Raw genomic sequence first — 25,272 nt, forward strand, 5'->3', positions numbered from 1 at the left:
CACGTCATCTGTAGCAGATTTTTATTGTTCATAATCAATTTTATTGATAACTGTTTCTATTTACATTAAAGTGATCTGACTGTTTCATCTTTGTTTAGATTTTTCTTCAATGTTCATTGTTTTGTACAGAAATGTATTCCACGTGCAATAAACAAGATTCTGTTGTAACTGGACTGCACCTCTCCACACACACACACACACACACACACACACACACACACACACACACACACACACACACAGCCATCAGAGGAAATTTGGGTTCAGTATCTTCTAGGGTTGTGAACGATAAACCGATGGGACCAGATATTCGGTTCAACAAGTGAGAGATACGGCTGCATCGGTAGCAGCCTCCTCAATCGATACGAATTATCAATGAATTCCTAGATGAATCGGTTATAGAGTCATGGATCGGGTATCGCGAGACTTTGAATCGGTTGGCGGCATTACACACGCGCCAGGTCTCTAAAACAACGCGAGAGCTGAGGCTGCCCGCGAAACGCCGTAGCTGCCTAGCTGGTATTAGCATGAGTGATAAACAAGGGACGACACGGAAAATGGAGGAGAACGAAAGCGTCAGCCTGACCGAAGGTGATAATGCACCGAGAAAGATTTTCAACACATCAGGGAAACAAAAATCCAAGGTGTGGACCGTTTTTGGGTTTTATAAGAAGGAAGGGAAGCTCGAACAAAGTTTGTTGTTACTACTCTGTGCTACTTTTACCTCTGGAGTTCCCATCCAGTCTGAAAATAAATACATTGACATGTGATTTTGTTGTTCTGTTCTTTTCTTTGTCTTTTACATATTTAAAAAGAAACTGTTGTACTGTCACTTTCATAGACTTGGCTTCTTTATTATATAAAATATCTACAACAAATATTAACCATAGAATTGAATCGTATCGTTCTCACACTGTATGGAATCGATTCGTATCGAATCGGTCTGTAATAAAAAGACATCGTTTTTGAATCGAATCGTAACCTGTGTATCTAGATGCATATCGAATCGTTTATCACAGAGAGATGTGCAACCCTAGTATCTTCCCACCAACACTTCGCCATGTGGACGATCACTTAAATAAATCATGATGTTGAACCCTCCTCCCCCTCTTGAAGCTGTTTTTAGTCCTCTGAAGCAGCTGCATCAACAGGCTCCTCCCATTAAACTGGGGACTCTCTCTGCCCTCCACCACACTGCCTCTCTCTCACCTTCATGCTCCATGAAGGAGTACGACCGCCCCGGGCCTCGCAGCTTTCAGGGCTGGGTGGACATCTGCTGATGGGACACACGAACCCCCCCAGGACCCCACACACACACACACATTGGAGCAGCACAATGTCACTTGAATGGAGGTAAAGAGATGTGCAGGCTGGAGAGATGGGGCCTCCCAGAGGAAGCGTAGAGGTAAATGTGTGCTCACACAGATAAACAGTGAGAGGACGACTGCTGCAGGTTTGTGTCTGTGTGTGAATGTAACAGCAAGTAAACCAGGCTACTTGGGAAAGTCAAGCTATTTTGGACAGTGGCTCATTTATTTTAACAGCAGTTTAGTGATACAGGATGTCGCTTTCTGGTTTTCTGGGGCATCTGAAAACACAGCACAGTGTGGGGGGGGGGGGGGGGGGGGGGGGGGCTGAAATTCACTACATATAAACTCATGCGTTATAAATCTGTTGGTATTTGACTTAAAATGTCTATTTTGTGATCAGAGATGAGGTTCAATAGCATTTTATCAGATATTTTCACATCGTCTGACGGGGAATGTTTTCATTCTCACATCTGTTAGTTAAAAAAAAAAAAACATATTATATTTATGGACCAGATAAAACTGACACTGACTGTGTTTCCATTAACCTGGATATGAATATGAACATGTTCATCCAGGAGACGGGACCTGTCCTCCTCCCTCTGGTAACAGGACTGTTCCAGGTTGTTTTTTCTGGTGAGGCGTATCTCGGCCTTTCCTCCAGCTCTCATTATTTTCTTGGCGGCATCTTTTTTAATCTTCATTGATTTGGACAGCTTACCATCGAATGCCCTCTCCTTGTTTCCCTCAGTTATTATATTTTTCTACTGGTCTATCTCTTGGACAAAAGCACGCCGGTATCTTTTCTCCTCCTTCTCACCCATCATCCAATTTAGCACCAACTCAGGTATTTGAAGGAAGAAGAAGAAGAAGCTGACTGGTCATATCACATCCAGTGTCAGGTCTGACCTCACACTGGTCTTTCAAAAATAAACATGTCCTTCTCTTGTCGTGTTTATGCAACGTTTTAATATAAATTGTATTCATATCAGACAGAAGTCCCTCCCAAGTCTCCAACCTGCTTTTCCCAAAGCACCTGTTGTCCAGCCTGTGGTATCAAACAGCCAGTAGGTATCAACTCCTCCCTGAACAGGGTCCGAGCTCCTGCATAGACAAGGACCCAGACAAGCTTAGCTGCATCACTAAACCAGACACCAAAGATCCAACCTAATGACTTCTGAGGCCCCGCCTGGCCTGGCCCCTGCCTCTATGCCTGAGCTTTTCTCCTCCTGTGAGCCTGGATGAACCAGTCTGAGCACTGGAGGCCCTCAGGACCAGTATCTCCTCCCCAGGTAATGTCCACAGGGGATGAGGGTCATGTCCCCCTCACTTTTCAGATGTTACTGGGTGGTAATGGTCACATGGAGGCTGGTGCTGGGCCCCGGGTCCAGTGATGGAGCAGCCTGGTGTCAGACTGTTAGAATCATCTACTGTCTCTGTTTGTGCTGTGCCTCCAGTAAACTGTGTGAACACTGTCACTTGGTCCAATGGTTCTTTAACTAAAATGACTTATTTCTAATTTAAGATTAAAGCTATAATCTGGAACTTTACCACATCAAATGTCTGAAAACAACCAGACCTCTGTTCTACATGTTGTTGAGTTGTGTTCTTACATCATCACTGTTTCCAGAGAAATCTGTGACTCTTATCATGGTAACGCTCCGTCTCTTTGGTCGCCTGTCAGTGACGTCATATCCTCTCTGCTCATGTGTCTGTGTTGTGTTTGTCGGACAGAAGCTCAAACTGACTTTGATGCAGTTTGAAGTCTCATGTTTCAGATCCTCTTTCTCCACCTTGGTGCTTTTCAGCTCTGTGTTTGAACCAGATGAAGGATTTTAGTCGTCGGACGTCTGGATCTGAAGTTATCAGAGAAACGAGCTGAAGAAATGTTAGACAGCTCAGCTCCAGCCAATCAGAGACGTCCTCTGTCACTGAAGAGCGTCGACCAATCAGTGACTTTAAATGTGAAACAGTTTGATTCAGTGTTTTTACTGGTTCTGATCAGCTGCTCTGTTTGTTGTGGAGAGGAGGAGACTGTGGAGAATTCAGCTCCAGGTCAAAACCTCCTGAACCACTGACACTGAAGGAGCCAGACCAGGAGGGGACTCCAACTCCCATCATCCCACGCTGCTTCATGATGTCACCACTTGTTCCTGTTTTGATCGAGAGACCCCTGGTGGCTGAAGTTACAGACAGTGGGTATCCACCAGTCCCTGTCCTCTCCTGAAGAGACTGAGAACACTGGTCTGTGTGGGACCAGCTGTCCTGCTCTCCTTTGTGTGGCAGCCATGTATGAAATACCTAAGCAGCCAGCAGACCTCCATCTTCGAGTCCCTCCATCTCTGATACACCACAGATGGTCAGTCAGTGAGAGCACTGACCTGACGCACAGTGCTGTGTGTGTGTGTGTGTGTGTGTGTGTGTGTGTGTGTGTGGGGGGGGGGGGGGGGGGGGGGGGTTTCTCTCCTGTCATCCCTCTGAAAAGCAGAATACAAACTTGACCTTTGAGAAAAGTTTTGAGAACAGTTGACACAATGATTCTTCTGGTCCTTGTGAGAAAACCTGATCTGGAGCCTGATCTGTGGTGTGTCTGTGTTTCCATCCTCTCCTCACGTCTGTGTTTATGTGTTAACGTATATATCTGTTAGTTCTGAGGTCGACCTTCACCGCAGCGTCACCCTCCATGGAGTCGTCCTCTTCTCCTCAGCTGAAACATGAGGCCCTGGACAGAGCTAAGAGATGCTTCAGTTCAGAGAAACAGATCGAGCTCCGTTCTGTTTCTGACCGAGCCTCGTCCTGGACCAGGTCCCTGCAGACTGTCCTGAAGCCCCTCAGACACTGCAGTTTCACTGTTCACAGCTCAACCAGGATAAATGTGAGGCTCAGACTGACACAACATCAACGTCTCCAGGACTTAACCCGAGCCAACGGGCCACAAACCTCTGACTCTGACTGTGGGTCTGTCATCGAGTCTGTGTCTTCTCACCTCACAGATAAAGACATGAACCACATCGCTCCCTCTGACGCACACTTCCATCTGCTCTCCTGTTACACATCAGTTATTCAGTGAGTCAGGACTCAGGACCAGAACTGGTCTTGTACCGGCCCTCTTCCTCTGACATAGGTCCAGTGTAAGAACCTCTGGGTGTCTGATGTGCTGGTGAGACTTTTATTCATTATGTTTCTCTGTCATCCAGCTTCTGGAATCTCGTGGTCTTCACATTCTGGATATAGCACTGGATGTTAGGTGTTAGCATACCTGCCGGTCCAGACTCACCTCGTTTAGTGTTACTGACCACACCAGGCTGACCTGCAGTCTGTCATCATGTTGTGTTTAGGTTTGTATGATGATTTATGTACTTGTGTGCATGAGCATTGTGACGTTGTTGTTGTGTTGAGATGCAGCAGCTTGGAGCCCAGGACAAGTTTCCCCTGCAGCACAATGAAGTACACCTTACCTTACCTTACCTGTATGCTAAGCTAATATTAAGAAGGCTAACACTGTCAGAACCACCACGTGAATAAACTAATTGCTTCTGAGTTTGTTTTGGAACATGAGACACATCCATGAGACACAGGTGCAGACACTGTGCTAAAATAGACCCAGGTCACTTATGATGTGGTTTCACGAAACGCTGTCTTCACCTGAGGCGGGAAAATGTCTGACAGAGCTCAGAGCTGTTACCACGGCATCAAACAGGCTGACGGGCTGATGTGACGTCCTGACAGGAGAGAGACGAAGAAATCAAACATCTACAAGTATAAAAGGTGTGAACTGATGATGATCACTAACAACTGACACACAAACAAATGTTACAATCAGTAATTAAAAAATAACAAGCAGCTAAAACCGTTAAAGCTGCACTGGATTCATTTAGTCAACTAAGAGGAAGACTAAGAGGAAGCAGCTAGGCTAACTCCCACAGCTCTGCGTCACCGTGTCATCTGACCTACCACACACAGGGACAAACACAGATCCTGAGTGGATGCACAAAGTGAGTGAAGACATGGAGACACACTGATGGAGACAGTGATGATGGTGAGTCCTGAACCAGGACCTCAGCAGTCCACCCCGAGGGGTGACTTCATGCACACTGTGTCTGACTTCATCAGCACACAAACACATCTATTATGTGTGTGTGTGTGATCATTAGGGAACAATAGTGTGTCTATGAGTCCCTGTTAAACAGAGAACCAGTGACTGAAGTGACACACCACAGCAGCACTGATCAGTCACATGACCCCATCACAACCTGAGCTGACACCTTCTAACACACAGAGGAGATGAGGTCAGTACCATCACAGAGACAAGATCAGCAATCGATAATCAATAATCCGGAACACACACATAGAAAGAAATGGACCTGAACCTCATTTTCAAACACAGAGACTCACATCTACAGTAGATCTGACAGAGTCCCTGTCTGTACCTGATCCAGACCCTGAGGAGTACCATCAGACTCTGTCAGGACTGGATCAGAGCTCAGAGCAGATCGACACGTGACTATAATGAATATGACCTGGCCCTGACTACAGCAGAAACAATTAGACAATTAAATAAATTAGTCAACAGACAGAAAATGACTCAGTATCTCATGACTCAGTATGGCTGAGTCCCATCCGGAGTTTCTGCTTCTCTGATGAAGGTGAAAGTGTCACAACAACAGAGCAGAAGTGAAGTGTTGATACAGAGACAGATCATATTCTGCTGACATAAAGGAGCGTGTTTGTTTGCTACACACCATGTAAAAATGACCACTGACACTGAAATCATGACTCATAGCATACTAAAAATAATCACAATATAATTTTTTAACTATTTTAATATTTCCCACCATATGAAATATTTTTCATTAAAAAAAAAAAAAAAATCATGTTAGTTTTGCACAGTCTGCCCTGCTGCCACTACTTTGCTTTTTTTTGTCCTGTCCCAATATCATTGGCAAGCAGCATGAGTGGTCTGGATGCCTTGTGTTGTTGGGGCAGATTTACTCTGCGAAGGAGGAGTGTGGGATACTCCTGCTATCGCATATTTTAACTTTATTAAGACAACCGGACCGCATCAGGAATGAGAGTGGACAGGAAGAGGAAAACAGAGAGAATATGGGGAAAAGGAAAATGGGAGTGGGGAGACAGGGAAAAACAACAACAACAACAGAAAAACAACCACAGTAACAATAACAATAACTAACAATATCCACATTTATGGTCACTCTATAGTCCTTAATCATTAGATGCTCCGTATGTGTATTTGTGTATATGTGTATATGTGTATTTGTGTATATGTGTATACTCTCAGTAGTGACCAGTATCTCCTCTGACTTCCTGTCCTGGCAGCACACAGGGATGATTTATAGCTGACTTCAGGCCAGAGAAGGTTCCTGGGTGGGATGAGGTCAGTGGTGCACCCTGGGCCATGGATCAACAGCTCAGCCACTGAGGTTCTGGAGACGCCACGCATACTTCTCAACTCCTGACACAAGCTGTGGTCACCTTAAAACTAGACTACTGTAATGCCCTCCTGACGGGCCTCCCAGCCCGCACAGTGCAACCACTTCGGATGATCCAGAACGCGGTGGCGCGCCTGTTCTACAATCAATCAGTCACATGTCACCCCGCTGCTCATCGAGCTCCACTGGCTACCTGTTGCAGCCCGCATTAAGTTCAAATCTCTAATGCTTGCCTACAAAGTTGTCTCTGGTACTGCACCTACCTACTTGAACGCCCTGGTGCAGGAATATGCTTCCTCACGACCGTTGCGCTCCTCTAATGAACGACGCCTGGCTCTGCCACCCATTCGTTCAAGGCAATCCAAACTCTTCTCTCACGTTGTCCCCCGTTGGTGGAACACACTACCACTTCCTACCAGAGCAGGGGCGTCCCTCTCTACCTTTAAAAGACTCCTGAAGACCCAGCTCTTCAGAGAGCACCTTCTCTCCTAGCACTACATGACAAATCTACAAATCTACACTTAAAGAATCGTCACTAGCACTTATTGCTGCGCTAACACTTCTTATCCCACTTAACCTTGATTGTTCCCCTTTCTGTAAGTCGCTTTGGATAAAAGCGTCTGCTAAATGACCAAATGAAATGACTATCATGGCAGCGCGACTAGACTGTCCCGTTTCCAAGGCTCCAGCAGGTGGATCCTACGAGGCCCAAGGTTCACTGTACGTTGGTAATGAAAATAATCTGTCATCAACCAGCACAGACAGAGAGCCTGATCACACTGTTAAATGTCAGTGTTGTGTTTCAGTTCAACTGTTAAAACCAAGGACCTGAAAACCTCAAGTTACTGTGAAATAAAGTCATGTGTTGTCAATGTTGCCAGGTGACAGGAGCCGTGCTTGTGATGCAAATCAGAAATCCTCCGTAGACCAAGCGTTCATTTCAGTTCAGCCTTCACAGTCTATGACGGCTACGGGGGGCACACCTTCACAGAGCACGTCCTCTGAAGGATGTGGCTCCTGAATTGGGACACAGTTGATTCCAGTATTTGAACTGTCACACCAACAACAGTAAAGATGAGCAGTGATACGCTGGGTGTGTTCTGGTCAGGATCTGAAACGCAGCTGACAGGGGTTTAGTTTCCTGGTTCTCAGGTCAGTATCTTTCATCGCTAACTGTTCCTGTTAGTAACTGTCAGCGCTAGAGGTGGGCGATATATATTGCGTACGATAATATCGCAAATGTTGTTTTGACGATGAGCAATTTTGCATTATCGAGTATTTATACTATCTCGAAAGAAAACAAACAGAAGCATCAATGGTAAAAAGAAAGAAAAATGTCCTCATTCCTTCCTGCCTCAGAAGCCAGAAGGAAGGAAGCCAATCAGCAGGCATAATTCAGTCTAGTGGTGACCCGGCGGCAACAGTAACAACAACATTGTCTCATGTGGAGGGAATATGCAGGAGTCAGCAGTCTCAGCAGATGATTTAGTGCTGAAACGTTGCTCCACGTCACTAGCCTGGAAATGGTTCCGTTTTGACAAGACTGACGTTTGTCAAAATAACGTTATCTGCAAGATATGCCGAAAGACTGTCCCTGTGAAGAGCAGTTCAACGGCAAATCTGTTTCATCACTTGCGAACGCACCATACAAAAGAGCACAAGGAATATGTAAAACTTTGAGACTCCATAAGCACGACTACAGCGGCTAAAGAAAAGATGAGTAACGTTAAATCTGCACAACACACTCAGCAAACCCTCGCCGAGTCTTTCAGCAAACACGTACCATATGACAAAGCGAGTAAACACTGGCAAGACATTACCAACGCCATCACTAATTTCATAGCAAAGGAAATGATGGCAATTAAAATGGTGGAGAGTGAAGGCTGTAGTGACAATACTTGATATTGTTTGTCTATTTGATTTAAAACATTCAATTTGGTTTACATTTTAATGACATTTTAATTGAATGATATGCTTTACATATTTGTAATTTATTTTTGTACAAAAGCTCAACTAAGATAATATTGAGCAAACCTGATTTGGCATATTCTCCTGTCACTTATGTACAGCCTGGACATAACTTGAAGTTGGTCATTGTTCCATACGGCCATAGAATATTGTTGGGCAATGTTTTGCAGAAGGCCATAAGATATGTTTGCAATGTGTTGTAATGTGTTTTACAGAGCATGTATGAAGCACTTTAAAAATAAAAAATGTGTCCGGCAAGCAAGTAGGAGTTTTACAGTAGTTTTTGTAAAAAAAACAAAAAAAACACATTTTAAAGGATATCGTCAGATTATCGTTATCGTAAAATTTTTAAAAATTATCGAGATATTTCTTTTTCCCCATATCGCCCACCCCTAGTCAGCGCCCACGTCACCTCCTGAAGTTAGCAGTGATGGAAGTGGTGATGATGGCAGTGTGAAGTCTTTCAGGAGGAGGACTGAAGAAGGAGTTTGATTAGAGAGTGTCGCAGGAGAGGAGCTGGTCTCTCACACATACACACACATACACACACACACACACACACACACACACACACACAAAAGCCAACATTAAAGTAGATCAGTCCCCACCCACCCATTCTGTTCCATCAGGAGAGGCCAACAGGCTCTCCTGAGACCCCGACCCAGACAACGTGACCCATGGAGTCAGGCATCGGTGCCGCCAGGGTCCCTACGGAGAACCAGGCTGGTGATATTGGTCTGTCTGTCCCTGCTCATCTGTCACACTGCAGAACAGAGACAGGGACACAAGGTGAGAGCTGGTGTATGAGGCACATATCAGCCTTTCACAACACTTCATATTCTAAATCCAGTAGGGTTGTCCACCCATAATGCACCTGCGCTCTTTCCTGTTTCACCCTCTATTGTGTCAGAGCTGTTAAACACCTAGCTGCTAACCAGACCATGTTAACTGTTAGAGATCCCTCTAATTGCAGCTGGAGACAAACCTTGTTTGTCGTAGAGACACATGAACCAGTTCTCCACCTGAGCAGAACAAGAACCACCGTCACCAGCTGCAGTCCAAGATGGAGTTGTTCGAGTCCACTTACGGGACCAGAGACCTGCCTGCAGAAAGGGAGACAGGAAGCAGGACGAGCCAAGGCAGAGACTGAACTTCAAATTAAAACACACATTTCGCAGCTCAGAGATAAATGTCCAAATGAATCCCAACATGAACTAAGCTAAAAGTGTGACTGGTTGTGACACAGTTTGTGAAGAACAGCAATGAGCATAGAAACATCTAAAAGAAGCATTAAAGCAGGAGAAAGATATGAATCATAACTTCCAGTCTGGACTTTCACAATTAAATCAGAGAGGAAACAGGATGAAGATCAGGTTCAGATTGTGGACTATGATTCTACCCAAAGAGATTGTCATATGACCTTTGGGCCAGATCACCCTCCCCTACTGCGATGTTCACCCAGGTTACCTCCCCTCCAAGACCTGCAAGGTCATCGTTGGTACAGCCTTCATGATGGCACCTCAGAGTCTCAGTTTAGGGCAGAAAAACTCAGATCCAGCACAGAGCCTCACAGTCCTCTTCAGACACAGAGGACAAAGTCCAACAGATGATTACAATTAAAATATTGAAAACATGTTAAAGGCTTTACTACATTCTTTGGTTTAAACCTGGCAGCACCATATGCTCTGAGAGCTAACACGTACTGCAGAGTCCATAATCCAGGTACAGCTGCAAGTCACAAACATCTGCATCTGTCACAAGCTCCAAAACCTTTCTTCTGAAGGTTGTAGCTGCTCCAGGTCCACCACCCTGTAAATCTTACTATTCATGTTCTTTCCCAGAGTTTAGTGAGATCAGGCCTTTTAAAACACTCCATCAAAGACCTGAGAGGACGTTCAGAGACAACCTGCAGACACAGCTGTGGGTCAGCTCCTCTGTCTTTGCTGTGGATGTTTTCTGTTGGGACTGTTGTCACTGAAAACACTCATGTTGTTGTTATACCGTTGTGCTTCAGTGTGGCTCAGAGCCTGTGTGGAGTGGCTGGCGGCCTGGTTCCCAGAGCGTGGGCGGCCATATTTACATGAAGTAGAGTTATTACAGACTTCAGGTCAGACTGTATTGGCATTCAGTCATTTTGTGAGTGACGGCACTGACAGGAAATGAGAAGCTCAGCTGCAGCTTTATGTCACAGGTCATGAGCTCTGTCTCCCACCCGCTGCAAAGCATCAACAGAAGTGTGTTTCAGACCGATACAGTTTTCATTTTCCCTTCCAGCTCCCACATTGTTTAAATAACAAATACACTTGAACCCATCTGAGCACCCATGGGTGTGTTGGTCTTACACTGAGTTGAGGTCAGGAGCAGTGTTATCTTCAAACAGCAGAAAGTGAGTGATCAACAAAGACCTGGTCTGAAGTCAGTGTCTCAGGATTTACTGTTATTATAATGACAAATTATCAACAGAGTGAGATGCTCCTACACAGACAGACACACAACACATCTGTTACACACAAGCAGAGTGAGCCACAGTGTTTCCACTCATCACTTGGACTAAATTTATCCACAGTTTGATAATGAACCTAAAACATATTCACATGTCTCCTCATGTAACAAAACAGAAAACTTCTCTGGAGAGGACACACAGACCTGCTGCCAGGACCGGACTCTCTGATCAGGACCAGACTCTCTGGTCAGGACCGGACTCCCTGATCAGGACCGGACTCCCTGGTCAGGACCGGACTCTCTGGCCAGGACTGGATTCTCTGATCAGAACTCTCTGATCAGGACTCTGATCAGGACTGGACTCTCTGATCAGGACTGGACTCTCTGATCAGGACTGGATTCTCTGATCAGGACTCTGATCAGGACTGGACTCTCTGGTCAGGACCGGACTCTCTGGTCAGGACTGGATTCTCTGATCAGGACTCTCTGATCAGGACTCTGATCGGGACTGGACTCTCTGATCAGGACTGGACTCTCTCAAACAGATTCTAACTCTGTGTGAATCACTGCACTGTTACAATAACTCTCCACCAGGTGCAGCTTACCTGTCTTTTAAAGGGTATGGGAGATGGAGCTCTGATTGGTTTACTGATGTTACGACCAGAACACTCCCATGATTCACTGAGTTCAACCCTTTGAACCATGAACCTGGAGCAGAGACTCGTCCGGATTGAACCATCAGCTCTGGACTGTCAGTCACATGAAATCTCTTTGCCTTGTTTTGTTTTAAGGTCCCAGTTTGATTCAGACACTTTGATCTCTCCTCAAAGTGGTGTGTGGTGTGTGCAGCTGAAGTCCAGAGGAGGAAGAGGTTGATATGCTGATCTCTCTACATCCAGAGTAGCTCAGCTTCGCAAGCAGCAGAGGATAATTAGTGGTCTTCTTTTTGTCTGGGTTTCACCAGCATTAGCAAGAAGAGACCAAAGGAAAGGCAGCATGGCACTAAAGAGATATTTAGTCCTGAGAAAAGAAACCAAACATGAACAGGTCCAGCTGCTTGAAATACACTGACCCCATGAGTTCAGGTTCAGGCTGTGCAGAGATCAGACTGTAGAGACAGACTCTCTGAGTTGACTGCTGCTGTGACCTCAGTCAGACCACTGAAAAGGATAAAAATGGAGTTTTATCCCCCTAGGACTGAACGGGCTCCACACCTACACTCATATTACCCTTACCCTGAGGTAAACGGAGACAGAGGAGCAGCTTCTCCTGTCAGCACCCACAGACTGAAGCCACAACAAGCTGTGATTCCAGTGTAAATGATTAATGCAGATCTATTTTGTCTTCATGTTGAGTCAGAAAATGATTTCACACAAACAGCTTCTATGATATCATCAACAGTTTTCAACAACTGTCTTTCCTCGAAAAGGGGGCGGGGACTTTATTTACCTCACCTGAAGAAGGTAACAGGTCTTTATTTCTAACTCCCTCTCTTTGATCTGTAGAACTGGCTACAGTGGTATTTCAGTGCCCAGGTAAAATTAATGTATTACATGTTAATACAAACTCACAATTTCCTATATATGTTTCAAATTAAAAGCCCTCTAACTGGAAGCACTCCTCCACTTCCCTGCAGCTCCTAAGGAGCCGGGGGACCAGACCAGGGTTCTGGTTCTGGCAGCAGAGTCGGTGGTTTTGATTACATGTAGATAAATAGGTTGTGTCTGAAGTCACTGTGAACTTTTTCTGTATTAAAGGAATTAAGTTTTGGATTTCATTTTCACTGAAAGCAAAAATAAAAATGATGACGATGTGATTTTAGCTGTTCTGTACCAACATGTTTCTTTACAGAATCTGTCAGCAGGCTGGAGCATCTCTGTAGCACCACAACACATTTGACCTTCATCAAAAAATAGCAGCTCCTGTGATTTGAATATTACACTTGGTCCTGTTGTGATTTCAATGATATTTTGATTAATTATTCAGCCCTGTATTACCTTAACTCATTATTTTAACAAAAAACTATCAATTGCTGCTGTAGCTGAGCTGTACAGAAACATCAGCTCTCCTGTCACACTGCCATGCACGTTGACAAATGACAGTAAGAAGTGACGCCCACGGGGCCCTGAGTAAGCGTCCATGAGACGACTGAGTGAGAACATGTTGACAATGACCTGAGGTGTAGCTAATAACCTTAGCTAGCATTAACACCGACATGCCCTTACTGTGGAGGTCTCTCCTCACTGTTTGACATCTTCAGCACATTGTGAGACAGAGTGTAAAATTATCCACTGGAGTAGGATTAAGTTTCTGTTTATATCCCAGATAAATCACTGCCACTCCTACCTGGTCCCGCAGTCTGAGCCTCTGCAGGTTACTGTGAACAGGATACGATGTTTACCTCCACTCTCCGCTTCACCTCCAGCTTCACGCTGAGTGATGACAGCGTGAAGCTGAAGCTGCCTTTACCTCACACACCGTCATTCTTCCAGTCACCTCGTGTGAAGGGATTTCTTCCTTTAAGTCTGTTGTCTTTTATTCAGTCAGTGTCAACACACAGGGTCAGTCACAGGTCACCATAGCTCAATCCCATCAGCAGTAACCATAGCAACTAATGTAACAGCAGTGTGAGTCAGATGAGACCTAAGATCATGTTCAGGTGTGTGAGAGATATGAATAGACTGACTCAGGAATACAGTTGGAGCTATTTCATATTAAATCGTGAAATTATGAATTTAGAGCCAGTGAAAGGCTTTTAATGTGAAACATCTGTGCAGGAAATGCTGAGCCTTTTTTACTGAACCAGAGTGATTCAAGGATGGAGAAGTTTCATCAGTTTCAGTAATAATGTTTGGATGTTGCTGTAAAAAATCAGCCATGTTTATGGTGTTGAGATCTTTGAGTTTGTACAGTCTGGTCCAGATCCAGATCTGGAATCAGGGTCTGACAGGACCTGATCTGATTCTCAACTGTCCACATTATGAATTATCTGTCATCCATCTGAACATAATCTCACCTCAGTCCCATTTACTGTGATTAAACTAAGAGTAGCTACAACAACCATGTGACCAGACGTTCAACCAACCAATCAGAACAAGTTCAGTCCAGAAGTTCGAACTCTGTCGCTTCACAGACACAGAAACTGTCCAGTATGTTACCACTCCTATATATAATGATATAGATCTGAATTCACCTCTACGATGCCCCCACGTTACTTCAGTACAACACAGAAGTATCAGCATGTTCACAGGGAGAAAGTTCAGGAAACACCAACACAACTCACCACATTACAAATCCACACAAACTGGTATCTCTGCTATTGGTGGGAGTTTCGGTTTCATTGTCTACCACATGTTTTAGTTTTAAACTCATCACTTTTGTTAGGTTTATTTCTGGTGTCCACTCTCCTCCAGAGTCTTCAGTCCCTGAAACAGAGACTTTCAGGAACAGGGTTGTGTTGTCTGGACACCTGCCTCACCTACTGATGGTCTGAACAGTCAGGACTACCAGACAGTGGTGAATACATCCTGGATAGTGACCAAAGGTAGCACCAGCGATTAGTTGAATCACTATGAACACAGCCACACTGCTGAATATGAAAGTGCATGGCTCAAAAACAGAGCTTTCAAAGTTTGAAAAAATCACGATACTGATTTGAAGTCATGTGACCCAGCCCGGTGGTGAGGAGATATGTCAGTGCAGACCGACTGACTGACAGAGGACTCAACGTTCACTGTAACTGGAAGAAGTCATCTGACTGAAGAACACACTGATCTTCTGCCTTCAGTGTAGGGAACAATTCGTGAATGCCATCCATGTGCTGTAAAAGCATAAATGAAAAAAAAAAAAGCTGCAGAATTTGACTGAGGAATTTCAAATTTCCCTTCACAGACGTGGTCATAGATCAGTGCCAGCTCCGTATCTCCACATCCATCTGACTCTGAGGTCCAGCAGTCATGACAGGCTGCTGGGGCTCTTATCTGTCTGAGATGGGCAGATTGACCCCTCTGCTCTGTCCTCTTATTAGAGCACAAAGAGCTGTTGAGCGAGCTAGGCACTCTGACACGAACCTTCTCTGAGTGAGGAAGGGCTGAGTGAAAGCCTCACTGTTCCAGTCCACCTCAAAGCATGTCGTCTGAAGCACGGATGGAGTCTGCTCCATTCAGCTGGACGATCAATAGCAGCATTGATATGGAGCAGCTGAGGATCAGACTGTGTGGCTGTAAGGGTGACGGACTAAAAGATCAACGAAACACAACTCTCACTCATTGTCTTGACATCATGACTTAAAGCCACAGTATGTGACTAATATGTTTCAGTTGAAATATGCTTCAAAACATATGTTAATGTGGAGAGGTTTTCTCAGAGGCTTCCTGCCCACTGCAGGCAGATACCCTCCTAAAGTTGTTTCTAACCAATCAGAGAGGACCAAAGTCCGGGGTGGGAGCTCATGGCTCTCAGTCAATACATGATTACTCCTCTCGCACCGAGGCGTCGAGCTAGCATTAGCAGATGCAGGATGTCGGTTATGCTGACTCACAGGCTGGAGAGCTCCTGGTTCCGGCATTAGCTGAGACAGCAAACACAACACAGGATGTAGGTGAAGGAGCAGCAAGAGGGAGGGGGGGGGTAGCTTTGGCTTTGAGCTTGATTTCCAGAAGTTGAATACTGTAGCTTTAATTATGACATCATCTCAAGACAGCAAATGGTGCTAAATATTAAAGCTCAGCGTCCAACTGTAACACATAAACCAATGTCAGTGTGTTTCTGATACACGTGTGTGTGTGTGTGTGTGTGTGTGTGTGTGTGTGTGTGTGTGTGTGTGCAGATGTTTGAGGTGTCACCGTTACATAGTTTGTCCACCAGAGAGCACTGATAAGTTTATTTTTATATCTGCTCAGCACACGTCACGGACACAACTCTGTCAAACACATCAAAATGTTTCTGTCATGGGTTTACGTTACAAAGCAGATATAAAAGACCAGCAGCAATGCTGGTGTCCCACCTACAAGTTTCTCAAAAAATTACTTTTTTGAGTAAATGTAGTTAATTACTCTCCATCACTGCTGATATAAAAATGAGCCTTCAGTCACATGGATTTTGATATTATTCAAGACCCAACAGGTAAAACTCCTGAATTCCTGAGTGAAAACAAAGGTGTCTGTTACAGACCCCTCCCCCACACACACACACACTATTAACATGAAATAATAAACTCTGTACTGATTCAACATGCATCTGTACAACAGCTGATCCTCCACTGTCTCACTGCTCATGACTGAGCACCAGTGTTCGCTAACATTAGATCATATATGACATTTTTTTCATCGGTGATGAAAATACAAGCTAACACTGGAATGAAAGGGAACACTATCAGCTAGCTAACATTAGTTAGCTCAACTGTAACTTGAGGATAAAGTTAGAACCTAGCTAACATTTTATAGTTCAGACTGATTGATGGGTGTGGGGGCCAGACGGGGCCACAGTGACCCTCCACACTGATGGACCACCACCTCTGACAGAGGGGAGGGGGCTCTATGAGGCAGACAGTGCAGACACCTACTCTATCAGTATTCACTGTGTCGACCTCTGACTTTGAAAAATCACCTGTGTGCAGCCAACACCTGTTTACAAGGTTCAGAAATGTTTAGAATGTGTTTTGCAATAACTGCACCTGTGAAAATAGTTTTTTGAAAACTGTACCTTTCCAGTTGATTTCAATAAAAAATAAATTGATTCAATAAAAAATTAATGAATGATGTTCTCAGATTACTGGTGCTTAGTTGGTGCTGAATATGAGCAGATGTGGGATCAATTCTTTTTAATTGGTAAAACATACAAAAATGTCAAGACATGTCTGACTATGTCAGAGCTGACAGACAGGCTCCGAAGTGAGCAAACTACAGTCCCAATATAAACCCAGATCTATTGTAGTAGGCGTAGAAGTAATTGGTCATCAAACTGAAACGTTAAATGAACACAAAATAAGAATTACCGTCATTTTTAGGCCTGACTTGGACAAATCATTCCTCTTTCATACTAATTTACAACATTAAGTGGAGTATTTTGTGCACACACTTCAGGAAATGTTGATCCTGGCTTGAGGAGTGGCACTAGTCTGGGCTGATGATGCCAGTGAAGTCCATCAGAACCAGAATCACAGAACCAGCACAAAAACCAGCATAAGCTGAGTCCTGGCACACTCAGGGACCTGGATCAGTTTCCAGTTTTAGACTAAAATAACAAACAGCAACTTCCACAAAATCATTTCTGTGAATCTTTCAGTGCCATAGAGGGCGACAACATGTGTACAGTCAAACATCCTGCAGGGGGTTCAAACTGTGCAGTGTACTGTGTGGTATTATTAAAAACATCACCACAGTAAAACCTGAACCCTGCTAACAAGTGACTGTGAGTAAAAAACCCAAGATGCAAAATCTGTCTCTTAAAAATAACAAAAACAGAGCTGCAAATACAAATCTGACTTAAATGCTATTATTATTTTTAGTAGTATTTTTACACTTTATTAATAAAAGATTACATAAGAGATTAGAAATATATAGATAGGATGACAGGGACAGAATACTATATTACAGGTAGGGGGAAATGTTTTGACTGTAACTGAGGACACAAGCATGATCTTCACTATCACAGCATCTCTGCCGACACATTGTGACCACTGAAGAAGACGTGACGACTCTTTAACCTTCATCTCTCTCAACCTCCACACAGACTCATATCAGATGGCCAGTAGGTCCAAAGATATTTTAGTGCCAGTTATCACAATAGTACAGCACTATCTCTGTGCAGATAGTGGGCTCAGACCGCTCCCCATACACTTACATGGGAAAGTGGTATGTATTAAAAACTGCAAAAATAAAGAAAAAGTTCTAAGCGTGCATCATTAATGAAAATATCTCTATCAAAACATGTTGGCATGTATGGAGGCACAGTAACAAGAATACTGACTTATCATCTTCTGATCACCTCTGTTTGAGGTGAAATGAATTACTATCAGTTCCAGGACCTCCAGGCTGTGCACCCCCCTCAAAGACCCTGTCTGGTATCCACCGCTCGAACTGCCCCAGAGGAGCCTGAGCATCAACCTGATGAGAAAGCTGAGCCTCCAGCAGAGTTTACAGGCTACACACTGACTCCAGCTCAGCATCCTGAGATGCTCCCAGCTATCAACGCACCAGCACGGCTCTATCCGGATGTTACACCAAACTCAGACAATATACATGCATTTAAAAATGAATGATGCGGTGTGGTCGGCATATTAAACAAGTAACACGGTAATTCAGTAAAATGTCAGTTCATTCACTGATTCAGTGTTTTTATTCCGACTTGAGTTAAAATAAAACCTTCCCCGGGTGAAATTTAACAAATATAACTGAATTATTTAAGCCGACATGCAGACAGACTGCAGCGGAGGTCCCCAGTCACGGCCTGAGGTGTGTGTGTTGACCGAGCTGCAGCGGGAGCATGAAATAGTCACATTTTGAATAAAGTTTGGCGAAAGGAGGGCGACAACATGTACCGTAACGCAAACTGTTCGTTAGCCCTCTGTAGCTCTGTCCGAGCCTCACTTGTGCTATTGCGTCAAAAATACTGAAAAGCGGGGTCCCCGTTCCCTCTGTACGAGCCCAGAGCCGAGACCCGATTTCAGCGACACCGAAAAACCGCAGCTCCCGTCGTGTTTTCCAGCGCCGGGTGTGGAATAAGAGCCCGGGACACATACCCGCAACGACGAGGGAGAAGACAGAGGTGTCTGCGGACTGTGGGTTTGTTTACCTGGCTGAAATGCGGTAGTCTCCTCCGCGGGCAGTGGCAATGCGGAGCCGCGGATGATGCGCAGGAGGCGGGGTGATGCTGCTCGCTTCCTCGGTGAAACCAACACCGTGTTTCAGGTGCTGTGTCTGCAGTGCTGCTGTCCTCCGGTCCCTCTCCCCTCTGCCTTAATGTGTCCTGTCCTCTCCTCCTCTGTGATGCTTGAGTCGAGCCGCACTCAATGATGGAGCAGCCTCTCTCTCTCTCGCTCCCTCTCTCTAATTTCTCCCTCTCCTCCGCATCCCTCCTTTCTTTCGTCCGCCTTCTGCTCTCCTTTCACCACTGTCAGCCAGAACACAACGCGAGCAGCCCACTTCCGGTCTGTAGATTACAAAATTAAACGTGTCCCCACTACACGTACAACCTGCAATTTTAGTATTTTTATAGCAAAATGAAAATATGTTAGAATTATATCACAAATAACAAGAATTATTATCCAACTCTTCATGAAAAGCCAAAATAATATTTTCCCTGACCACCTTTCCTTTAACTTTATTTATAACACATGGAGGACAAATCCTCCTTTCCTAACCACAAAAAGAAAACAAACAGGACTGAAATATTGAAAAAATTGAAATAAGATCCAAGGAATAAACACGTAGAGAAAGTTGAGTCATTAGAGAAAGAGCTGAGCAGGAGGCCAGACTAAATTGTAATCAGTCATGAGTATGTTGAGTTTTGACCTTTTAGAATTCATTTTCAGTGCATTATACAATGAGGGGGGTTAGTGGAACAACATTTATCTACATAGTATTTTGTTAAGATGATGATATTGTCAACTATAAATTCAATATGCTCGTTCTTCATGATGACTGGATTTAAAGCTCCATATTTTAACCTCTCCTGTGTTTTATCTGAAGGGTTGATCTCCATCAGAAGATATACTCGTGGTTTTACGAACCAAAAACATCTCAGTGTAGTTTTACATCTGTGTTGGGCTGTGTGAGACTAGACCTGCTGTATAATCAAAAAAGACATGTAAATCTCACTTTAAACAACATGGGACATTTAAAGAGAAGAAATTGATATTCATGGATTTGGAGCTCAGAGAATCATACAATTATTTCCATAAGTGTCACTAACATTAAACAGGTGCTCTGTTGTTTCTACCCTGTTTCAGACACAAGTGGTGTCGACCAAACCCCAGCTGACAGGAGAGCAGTTGTAGACTTACATGTGCTGTGTGGGCAGAGACACACCTCCAGTGGTCTGTCGAAGTCAGTAGGATATTTTATGCTAATGTGTTGGCCAGTTTAGGCAGTATTCCTCTGAGTGGCCTGAAGTGGATCAGTGCAGCTGTGAGGGGGAATGCCAGTGGACCACTTTTATAATTTTATATTTTATATTGTTTATGCATATGAAATGTGTATGTGTCCATACAGAAGGCCGACCCTGAATTAATCCACAATCAACAAGCCACACTCCAATCAGTGATATCACACCAGGAGGTTCCCCTCAGCCAGCATGGGTAAATGTCAGTATCATGATTGGATGAGCACTATGCTAACCTCATGAATAAGAGTACAGCAGTGCCACCAGTTTGCCACCAACTGGCATTCAGTCTCAGCTCCACACACCCCACCTCTCTGACCATTCTTGGATTAGGTGGGAGTTAGGGGTGGAGTCTAAAATGGCGACAAACCCCTTTCAGAAACCTGTGGGTGGCATCACTGTGGCCTGTTTCTCCTGATTGCATTAATAATTTCCACCTTTCTACATCAAATATTTAATGTTTTCAACTATCATTTTCTTCCATCCAGGTGAAAGGGCAGCAGTCTACGCAGGGCTGCCCAGACGCCCCCCTGCACCACCACCTCCTCCAGCTCTTTCAGGACGACTCTGAGGTGTTCTCAAGAAAGTCCAGAGACATAGTCTCTTTCTCATGTCCTGTCTGTCCCAGGGTCTACCCCCCTTGGACATGCCTGTAGCATCTCCCCTACGACCCTTTCACTCCAAAGTTAGTGCTGTATGCAGATTTTTTTAAACATGGGTAAACTTGTTAAGAGACGGTGATGACTCCTTTCAGATTGTCAGTAGACGAGAGTGGCTCTCAGTTTGGACTGAGAGCGAGCTGCAAGCTGCCGTGCGCTAAATATGTGTTTTCAAAATGTATTCAATGAATGGGCCTACAAAGGGCTTGCAGCTAGTTAGCATGGACACTGGACCAGGAGGCATCCTACACATAGGCCCAAACCACCTCCACTGGCTCCTTTTGATGTGGAGGAGCAGCAGTGTGACGTAACGTGAAGTGGGTGTATACCTGTGAGTATTACAGGCTACAGACAGATCCCTCTGGCTGTCAATCAGTCTGTCAACCCACACAGGAGTCTGTTGACAAAGGTGGATAACATGCCATTTAGCTTAACTGTGATCGTTGAAAATAGAACATAGGAAAAGGCAAATGTTTGTTAAAGGAACTACCTACAGCCCAACTCTAAATGAAATTATCTAAAAGCTGCATTGTACTGGTGCCAAAATACTGAGCCTATAAGTGAGTCAGCGTTAGCTAACTTTAAGCCCGCCCCACCTAACTCGCGGGACGGACAGAATTCATGACTTGGGACGTTTGTGAAGCAGCTGAATCTTTTGAGTCTTTTAAGCCATCAACAGGCCGCCAACTCTCAGGCAGTGACACTCTCACACACTCTCACACCGAAATATTCATTTTCACACATGCTGAAAAACAAATTCATGACTGATAATGTTGCTGCATTAAAAGAGGACACTGACGGAGCAGCAGAGAGTTATTCAGACCATCAGGGGGAGAGTGAGAAATATCCACAGGCTGTTACTGTAATTCATTCCCATAATGCTCAGAGGAGTCGTCTCTTCTGGCAGCAGCTATTTTTCAGGAGCCCAAAGCACACACATGTATGCACACACATGTATGCACACACATGTATGCACACACATACACACACACACACACACACGCACGCACGCACACACAAACTTGCCTCAGTTTGATCTTTAATTTCAAATTTATGACAAACTGAAATGTTCATACAAAGGAAGGTTAGATCAGTTAGACTCACCTGTCATGTGGTGCCAGAACCACTACTACAAAAAGGAAAATCACAAAAATCATACCTCCCACCTATTACATATCTTTAAGTTTGCTCCCCATTTTAAAAGATAACCAGGCGCCCATGCTCTTCAGCAGTGTAAACCCAAACCTTTTATTTTGAAGGCTGACTGAGCAACTTCCGGTAACTTTCCTAGCTCCTGATGTGGAGCTTGACACAGCATCTCCGCCGTCAGATGGAGCGGCGGCAGGTTCCTTTTGTTGTGGGCGCTGGGCCGCCGGGAAGCGAAGCACAGAGGCGGCAGGTGCTGCCTCCCCGCCCCCTCCGCACTCCTGCTCCCTGGGGAAGAGAGAGAGCCTCTAATTAAACACTGCAGGCTGAAGGCTGGGATCATATCACATATACCTCCAATATATAATATATACCACTAATATAGGCTACTCTAATATACGGCTGTAGCCTGCTTTTAATTTCATTTTATTTTAACATCCAATACCGAAGAAAAGATAAATACAGTAATGAAGTGATTAATGATGTAATAAATTCATCCAAATAATAGAGTTGCATACTTCATGGAATTAACAAAACAGCCTTAAAAACCAGTTGAGGTCTCCTCAGGTTAATTTTATTTCATTTCAGATTCAGAGACAATTGTAATGAAAAGCTTCAAAAACTGATTTTCATGTATTTAGCTGTGTAAATAAGATTTACTTTAATTGTAGTTACTACTGATGGTTTTAAATGCAACCATTTTTTTCATTTTAACCTTTCACAATTTGCTTCTAATATGATTAGGTGTAAAATAATAAATAAATAAATGAAATTAAATAAAGAAATTATATAATTTACAATTTACTCCCATGTTTCCCTTGCGTAGTTAATATTATAAGTTAGATTAACAGAAAAGTTTGACTGAGCAGGAATAATTTTATCTGTTTATCACTGCAACAGGAGAGAAAACCAGACTGTAAAAGCTTCTGTGTTGTGACAGTAATGGATTATTGTATGAGTAATGAGCTCTGATGCAGTTTTATAATTTCATATTTCACCCTCAGGTTCATTAGAGCAGAACAAGCAACGTACACAGTGTCACCAATTAGACAGGCAGGGTCACCTAATGACAACACACAGGAACAGACGGCAGCCGACATCGTCGGTTCCCAGTTAATTGGTCTTTTCTCAAGTCACGGAGCCTCAAGGAAGACTGACATGTGCTTAATTAATGGACAGGAATTCATGCTCTTATTTTGGTTGGTAAATGACGAGCCTTCCTGTTCCAGAGCTCTGGGCTGATGTGCACTGTTACTGCTCAGTAACAGCAATAAAAACAAAGATTTGTTTCACACTAATTGAAGCAACCCCTGGTGTCTGTGAGTAAATGAGTTAAAATATCATTTAATATCAGCCTTTTTTATATTAACAGAAATGTGAGCATAGAAAAGAGCATTATTCACAGAAAGCTAAACATTTGTCACATCTAAACAAGCACTATAAATGCTATATTTAGCTTCTCTGATGTGTGCATACAGCAGGGCAGAAGGATTTAGTGACTGTAAAGACCTTCAGGGACAGTGACCCTCTTTGAAATCAGTTTCCAGAGTCACAGTCACCAAGCGCTCTCTGTCTGCTTAGGTGAGAGGTGACATCAGATACATTGAGTGGCTGCCATGAAAGGTTTCAAATTTATTTATTTGGCCTTGTCCCAAGAACTTTGCCCGCTTCTCCTTTGACACAGGTGTTTGACGTCAGTGCCAGTTTTCCACTCTGAACCAATCAGCTTTGAGCCGCTCACCTCTGAGATCCAATGACTGTTCAGGTCTCAGTGTCCCAAACACCTGAGAACCTGAAACCATAACATCATACAGCTGTGGCCAGGTGTTCCTTGACATATGGGAGACTTGTGTTGGCAGGTATTCAAATCTAGTGAGACAGTGACAATACTGAGAAGTGAACACAAGGCTGCAAAAGTCCAAAGCATTTAGTTCAGCTCATTGACAGACTGATAGACCAGGGGTTCCCTCCCTTTCAGGGGAGAACATTTTCCAAGAACCCCGTCATAAGCATAACAAAGATTAAGCATATGTTCTACCACTTGGACTCTCAAAGGCCATTGAAACTATATTCTAAAACTTTTCAGCCTTAATATTCCAGACCTGTGTCATATTGATAAAGAGAAATATTTCAATTTGACTCATGTTAATATCACATACACTTTTAAACAGAGTTTCTTTTTATTCTAATTGTATTGTACAGTATCAAGACTGGTCCTAATAAACCCAGACCTTTGAAATGACCAGTCTAAACCTCTGGACCAGTCTAGCAGGAACGGATCATTGTGCTCTCTGTGACGTGAGTTCACTGACATGATGTGTCCCAATCATACCAGAGTTTCTTTAGGCCCAAAGTTAACTTGGGTGCAGTAATGGACACAATATGCTTGTTTTATTGCTGCAAATGGTCCCATTGGTAGATATGCATTTTTTAAATGATGCAGCACAATTATATAATTTGCTCACTGACTCCACTTTGAGAACCACTGTGATAGACTGTCTACACTGAGTTTGAATATGAGGCAGGATATGCTAAACTCGTCTCTTCTTCTCTGTTTCCTCCTCTGTCCACTCTCCTCCAGAGTCTTCAGTCCCTAAAACAGAGACTTTCAGTTTTAGTCTAAAACTCCAGGTTGTGTTGTGGTCTGGACGGACAGAAACAGAGACCTTTGGAAACGATGATATAGACACCCACGGTGGCTCCTGATTGGCTCTTATCAGCTCTCTTATGAATGAATGTGTTACTGACCTTGTTGTCTTTGCAGCAGCTGTTGTTCAGCTCAGTTCTGGATTTGAACTCTACAACTGTCTCTGCTCACTAACCAACTGAGAGGAGACAATCTGCTTCCTGTTTACACCAGCTTGCACATGCTCAGTGTAGGTGAATGGTCATGTGATGTTTTCAGGTGTGTTAGTGTGGACATTTCAGGTGTGTTAGTGTGGACATTTTAAATGTCAAATTATTTCTGATACACAGCTAAAACACTCATCTGGATGGAGATCATTCTGATTTCAAATGAAAACTTGTCAGTGTGGATGCAGCCTGATTCAATATTCAAGCAAATCCACCATCTTTTCCTGAATTTAATTAATTGTTTTAGTCTAACAACACATGGTAACACAAGATATGGAACCTGGTCACAGTGTCACGGTCCTGAGATGTGTGCACCCAACCATCCACCCTGACCTCCACCCTACA

At 43.9% G+C, this 25,272-nt stretch overlaps 2 long non-coding RNA genes across 2 annotated transcripts; both read right to left on the reverse strand.

The window, feature by feature from the left end:
• Window positions 1–8,691: 8,691 nt before the first annotated feature.
• LOC139631099 (uncharacterized) lies at window positions 8,692–19,728 on the reverse strand. Its single transcript, XR_011693285.1, has 3 exons — window positions 18,962–19,728; window positions 9,711–9,828; window positions 8,692–9,488 (listed from the first exon to the last, which is right to left on the reverse strand). It is a non-coding gene; the product is annotated as an uncharacterized lncRNA (long non-coding RNA).
• A 228-nt stretch (window positions 19,729–19,956) lies between these two features.
• On the reverse strand, window positions 19,957–24,982 carry LOC139631002 (uncharacterized). The gene is made up of 3 exons (XR_011693265.1): window positions 24,823–24,982; window positions 23,816–23,943; window positions 19,957–22,362 (listed from the first exon to the last, which is right to left on the reverse strand). It is a non-coding gene; the product is annotated as an uncharacterized lncRNA (long non-coding RNA).
• Window positions 24,983–25,272: the final 290 nt, after the last annotated feature.

This window comes from Trachinotus anak, unplaced genomic scaffold (assembly GCF_046630095.1).
Source record: "Trachinotus anak isolate AG129_WGS33_773 ecotype Australia unplaced genomic scaffold, CSIRO_AGI_Tana_v1 ptg000013l, whole genome shotgun sequence".
Taxonomy (NCBI): Eukaryota; Metazoa; Chordata; class Actinopteri; order Carangiformes; family Carangidae; genus Trachinotus; species Trachinotus anak.